The sequence below is a fragment of the Atta cephalotes genome (assembly GCF_000143395.1).
Source record: "Atta cephalotes unplaced genomic scaffold scaffold00013, whole genome shotgun sequence".
NCBI classification, from domain to species: Eukaryota; Metazoa; Arthropoda; class Insecta; order Hymenoptera; family Formicidae; genus Atta; species Atta cephalotes.
Window position 1 is genome coordinate 3,404,883 of NW_012130077.1, and position 7,353 is coordinate 3,412,235.

A 7,353-nucleotide genomic window follows, 5' to 3' on the forward strand; every position below is an offset into this window, starting at 1 on the left:
ACTTTACCGTACCCGTCCGCCGCGACGGAGTAGGTGTCGTCTACTTTAGTTAGTTAGTAGTAAGTACGAGTACGTCTTCTCGCGCGCGCTCCTCTCTCTCTCTCTCTCTCTCTCTCTCTCTCTCTCTCTCTTCTTCGCGCGCGCGCGCGCTAGAATGGCAAGAAGCAGCGTTGAAAGTGGTCCGGGACACGCAAACCGACATGCAAAACTCTGGCACCAAGTATATGCGTATACACGGACCATCGGACATTGGACGTTGTTGCTGGCGCACTTGCACATCGTAGAAGAGGACCGCTTAAAGTATATTCATTACGGCGGACGACGCGGCTCTCGTCGGCTTTTGCGAACATGCAGCAGTCGGTTCTGCTTGTCTCTCGAATGGCTATCATGAAGCCATTAACTTTATTATACCGAGCCATTAACTTAAATATTACGACTCGCGTGTCGCGCAGCTTCGGGCTGTCTGATTTATCGCCCAGGAAAGATCGTGATGTAACTTAAACGCCCGGTGTGTTTTTGTCGCGCCCGCCACCGTCGCCATCGTGTTTCACCTGTCGGGCACTGACAAGAAGAAGAGAGATCTAAGTGCTTACTATCACGACGTTATAGCACTACGCGATCAATTAAGAATGACGCAATGTTACGCAACATTCGATAAGATTGCCAAGCATGAGTCAGCGATTCACTTGCGCGATTCAGATCAGAGGTTCTTATCGATCGTTGCGTCGCAGCTTCTAATCATGGGAGAAAATCTTTAAAGGTCTAAACTTGACTGAAACGATGATACTGATTTTAAATTTAAGGTTTTCGAGTACGATAGAGAAGAATCGATAAAAAAGAATAAATTATAGTCGTATACCTAATACAATTAGTATTGAAATTCTAATAAGAAGAATGAGAGAGAGAGAGAAAGAGAGAAATATCTATCGACTAGATTATATCAAACATAGTCAAAGTGAACAAAGAAACCTATTACCTGTCCAGAAAGATGGTGTCCGTAAAAGAAAAAAATGGCAAAGAGGGTGACATGTTTCGCTGAAAGGGTGAGGTGTCCAGCGTGGTGGGTTTTATATGAGAGTCAAGATTCGAAATGAGGATTTACGAGCGGGACGCAAGAGACAACATTGTTTCAAATAAGACGTCTTGAGTCTAACCTTCGAATCCTATCTACCTATACTAGTGATCGCTTGTAGTTGGAAAGAAGATATCACCATCACATGTAAAAAATACTCTAGGACGAAAGTGGGCTGTGAGAAGAAAGATTGCGTGAAGATCGAAAGATAGTTGTAAAAAAGATGCACGTGAAAAAAAAGAAAAATGAAAGAAGAGAATTAAGGCGGAGATAAGGCAGATCGAAAGCGAGGCGTGGGAGAGATCGAGATGAGGATGGTCTCTCAACAAAGAACGAAAGCGATTCTGGAAACAAAGAGAACGATTTGAGAGAGGAAGAAAAGAGGACAGAGCGAGCGAGCAGAGGGAGCGAGCCAATGAATGTAGCAGAGGAATGATGGGAAGGGTTTTCCTTCGACCCATGTCTATCTGGACCTATAAGTATGTAAATGAAATATATTATATTCCTCGACACGCTTGTCGGTGTGCAATCACATTCGAAGATCTCTTCGTAAACGAAGGAATAGCGTGCACGCATGCGCATCTTCATGAACTTGTTATTATACCAAGCAGCAGGATAATCAAAGAGCGGCTCCTATGTGCGGCCACTCGTTGTATTGTAGTTAGTGGTCTTTCCTCGTTTTTTCGGCTTTCTTTTTACTCTTCTGCACGCCACTCTTCCACTCGACCGATCGACGCAGCGTATCATTTTATCACGGCCGATCATTCCATTTGCAATTTACGTTCTTGTTACCTTACCTCGGGAATCGTTTTTCTACAGTAAATTTTTAAAAACTTGAATCTGCAATTATCACGCAATCCTTCCTCTCTTGCGTTAAATCCGTGTAAAAAGATTTGTTAAATATTGTGAGAAGAAATTATATGTTGTTTTTAAATAAATCTTTAATTATTTCAATATGAAGAACTGCATATGTTATCATTCAGATTTATTTTTTCGATATGATTGTAGACTTTTGAGAGTTTTACTTATAACATAACTATACTATTGTGAGATCATAATTACAAGTAGATATACAAAGTATATATTTCGTTTGATCATTTAAACACGATTTTTCATTATCTGATAACTTGTGGTTAAGCTTAACTTAATATTTCATCCAATGAGCTTTATCCATGACATTATCGTAGATGAAACCTATTGAATAAAATATCAGGTTAATCATAAGTAAAACCTTAACCAGACAATGAAAAATCGGACCTTATGTATAGAAAAAATAATGTATCCAAGATAACATTCTTAAAAACAAGAACTGAAAGAATTAATATTAATTCGATTGAAAATAGTGCGAAGAATTTTACATCTGTTATTTAATATATAGAATTTTTAAATTCTTTTTATTAATGATAGATGAAGTAGTTAGTTAAACTTGAGCTAATCAAGTGCCTACATATACGGCATTTCATAAATTTTCCAGCGATAGTCTCAGGTCGATGTAGCAATTTAGAAACTCCCCTCCTCCAGTTCACATTTATGTATGCTATATCAAGTATAAAGTATAAAGTATAATAATCAGGACACTAACATGTCGACGTTAACAGCAATACTTGTTTCCAGAACGGCATAACTCACGGCAAATCTCAACTCACTTAATACATTAGAAAATTAGTACAAAAATTGTAAATATGTTTACGTTTCGGAAAAGATTATCATTTTTCCTTAATGCATGAACATTGGTGGAATTTTCTTTAAAAGAAAGAACTTATTAGGTACAAGGTTTATTAATGTGCAATAGCAATTTTTATTTGGAAAGAATATTTTTTGATTTTATAAAAAACTGAAAATATAGTTCTGTTATGATAATTTTACGATCTAGGATTTCTTTACCGATAATGTAATACAATTTTTGATAATGCAATTATATTCCTCAAAATGTCTTACTCTTTATCTAGGGACCAAAAAGTACGTTCATGTAGTAACTGAACTTCGAACACTTGTTCGATGGCACGGTGCATTAAGACAACTCTTGATCAGATAAGTTTTCATTACAGCGGGCATTTAAAATTAAAGTGGTCTATCTATTCATACATATACCTTGTCCCACTAGGGTTTCTTACTCCGATGGGATTTCCGTGCTTCTCACGTTCATGCTTCCACCACTCCGTGTCTTCTCGTTATATCGACTTTTCGAGCTTGACGTTTGGAGGCCGAGCGGCGGCCATGTTTGGCTGACAGGGAAGATTGTAGGTATAAGTCGGTATCTGAATTTCGTTTCATAACAAAAATGAGAATGCAATATTTTTTACTGATTCCATAGAATATTGTGAGCTGTTTTTACATTCCCCAAGTTTCCATTAATGTCCATTTTTCAAAATATACTTGTGCTACGCGCACGTAATGTATTTGAATATTTTTTTATATTTAATTCTTCTTTCCTTCAATTAATTAAAAAATTTATTCGAGACAGTTATTTGTATTTATAAATAAAAGTTAGAGTTTAATGTAAAGAGCTTAATATGTTATATAAGAGAAAGTAAAAAAATTTTTTTAAATCTTATAAAAGATTTAAACGTTTTTTGAAAGGTTATGCAAAATATTTACAAAATTTATAATTGTCGGATATTAAAACGGGGAATTCCTTTTAATTGTTAGAAAACGATTTGGAATAATCGTTCATGAATTCTAAGACATTGTAGTTTTTAGCTTTCCCCGGCTTTTAGCTGTAGTATGGATGGCTGTTAGGGATGGCCACGATATTGATCCGTTCGAGTAGAACTTGACGGGGTGGAGCCGCTTCACCCTAAGGGTAGTTTTCGCCCCACCATCGCTCGGCAGTCCCCGATTGGATGAGAGAGAAAAGATGGCCGCCTGGGCACGTACCGGAAACGTGATGCCCCGATATAGTCAGATGAGGGCTTTCCTTTGGCTTTTCTCTCCTTCCTCCTTCATTCTACGAGAAATAAGCTTTGCAGCCAAGACTGGACCAAGCGAGCGAGAACCTTTACCATCTCTCTTCCTCTCCCCGTCGGCTTTTTGCGAAATTTATTACGGCGATATATTCACATCCATTAGGTACCTCACTTCTTTCGCTTGCATCTTGTCCTCCGTCTTTCTCCTGTCTCCCCTGTTTCATCTCGTTCTCTCTCTATCCTCTTTTTTTCCTCTATTCAAGCCTCCATAACTGAATGCACTCTACCGAGATCCGAGCATCCTTTTCATTCCAGTCGGCTGCATGCAAAACCCTTTAAATCATGGCCAAATGCTCTTTTAAAGCTTTGTTTAAATCCGATTTAATATTTCGTCTAAAATGTGCGTCAGACGAAGCGATTCGATGTCGACAAATTATGTCAAAGCGTAATGTCATTTCGCGCTTAAAACATATAATTTTCAATAAAGTATAATTATAATATAGACAACTTTAATTATAATTTAAATATATATTATATTATAATGTAAAAGAGCATAGAAGCCAATACTAATTCTTGTGCAATTCTAGTGCAAATTTAACAATTAAAACTTTGTTTATGTCTAAGTACAATGATTTTTTATTTAAATATAACGTTTCGATCTTTATTAGGTTATCCTCAGTATACAAAATTACCGTTGAGTGCATAAAATTACATTAAGAATTATTTCGTAGATTCTTTAACACAATGTTCTTTTCCATTATATCAAACAGTTACTCGCCAATAATCCGTGTGCCTCAGTGCGTGTACATATGAGGTATTATATTATAATTCTTCTTAAGACTGTTGCATTGAAAAATTGTAGAAAGGTATTTTTTGCAACATCTCCGAAAGCATAGCTTATGGAGAGTTCTTTTTTCTTGAGAATTGACAGTTATGTCATTATTAGCACTAAGAGTCACGAATCCCATAAAATTCATATAATTCTAAGTAAGAGAAGAGATAAACTAATTTTTAATTATCATTTCTGTACAAATTTATTCTAACTATCGATTTGTTCTAATTGTATCGAACCAATCATTGATAATAACTAATATACCTAAATTATGCTGTGTCATTAAATTATGTATGTATATATATATATATATACAAGCTAGAAATGTACATATACATTTCATATTTAATGACATATATATATTTAGTCATTCTATATGTATATAAAATTATTTATTAGTCTCATTAGAGTTTTTTTTGCAACATCAACTCGGCATTTTGATTCGGTCAATTTCTAGTTTGTTTAAATTTTGCACAAAATTTATGAACTGTTTAACAACATTTCAATAAATATCTATTAAATTATATTCGTCTCGTACATCTTCGTTCTTCTTTTATTGCTTTATTCAACACTGATGCAACTATCTAAAATACATTTGCCTGGATTTTATATCCCACAACGTTTCCCTTATCGTATTACTCGCTCGAGCTGCGAAAGGGTAAAGGAGTCGTGAATCCTGAAGGCTGTTTGGACTACAGAAGGAACAACTTGGAGGTTGAGACGGTTTGGCCTCTGGGAACCGCGGTCGATACCGCGTCTCCGCAAGGAAGGCAGCGTTGCCATTTGCTTGGAACTTGCATTTTCTTGGTAGACTGCAATCTTTCGTGCAAACTTACATTTCGAAATTTGTCCAAGATATTCCTTTATTGTTCCAGCTCTCTATATTAAGTAAGCGTTAGGAAACGTTACAGATGATGTCTAATACGTTTCCTTAATATGTCAAAAATTTAATTAAACGTACAAAGTTTAATATTTACATATTGTGCAAAAAATTTATTTTAATTGAAATTTATTATACATATAAAAAATTAAAATCTTTTTTTTTCAAGCTTATGAAGAAGATAGATTGACATTATTATTTTTTTGTTAAGATTATTAAATATAATCTGCAATAAGATATCTTTGTTTATGTATAGCTAATTGCTTTTATCTTTAATAATAAAAATATTGTTAATTATAGCTCAAAATCAATTTCTAAGTATAAAAATAATAAGATATGGAATAAAAATATCGAGGATATTGATAAATTGAAGAAAATTAATTTTGGAAATATTAGAAATAATTCAGATATGTCACAAAAATCTATCTATTCAAGAATGTTTTTGCAGGCATTAGTAAACGGTTTATGGGAATTTTGACCTTTCATCGAAACTTTCTTATGTCTTGGATCACTTTGGCATTTATAGTCAGGAGAAAAAAATTGTATCATGACGAATTCAAGGAGAAACATTGTCTCGAAATAATAAACAGATCTTTAACATAATTTTTTTAATTCTTTTTTTATATAATTTTCATAAAAGAAAAACGAGAATACATTGATCGAAAGGTGTTGCGCTTATAATGACAGGGCTTTTGTTGCTTCAGTATAAAATAAATCAAATGAATGCGCGCTGTCTCAAGATGGATTGTGTAAAGCAAGGTTCAAACGGTAATGAATCATTTCTATCGAAAATTTATGATCCGGCGGGTTAATTTGGAAAAATATACGATTACAGAGTATATATAATACACAGAACATACAGCACTGCAAAAATTAGTAGATACAGAAAAAAGAGAGACAGAGAGAAAGAGGGAGGGAGGACATTTTTCTTTTTTTAATTATTTAATTAATTTAATTATTTAAATAATTAGTAAAAATTAACTCTAAAGATTTATTTTACTTAATACCACTTAAATTAAACATGCAAAAAAGAAGTGAAACATAATTAAGAAGATCAGAAGAACCGAAAGACACTTTTCATCGAATGCATTCGTAAATGAGCAACGATGTGATGAACAAAATCCCGCAGTAGTTGAAGCACGTGCTTCCGCTCGTTCACTCTCGATTTCAATGTGTTTTTATTGCGTCTCTTAAATTCGCATTTATGAGCTCTTATGTTCTCCCCCGTCTTCCCTTTTCTTCTATCGGTATGACTGGACCGAGCTGTAAAGCGTTGCGCTATGTCGAAGACAAATCGTCCGGCGCGAAGTTAAATAGGTGATAATTGTGACCGATATCCCATAACAATTGCAATCATAAATACTTTAATGAATGAAACGACCTTGACGATTTTATTGATTCTTCTTATAACATATGATAGTTGAACTCGATGATCAATCACTTTATTGATGTCTATTTATATTAAAGCAGTAAGTTATACACGGTAGCGTCAGAAACACCGCGAACTGATATTTGTAGCTTACAGAAAAAATTTGATTAAAAAATAGGCTATATAAAATTTACACATTTTAATCATATAATATAATGATATAAAATAATGATTCGTTTCTTATAATTGTTTTATGAATTATAGATAATATACATGTAATATATATATATATAT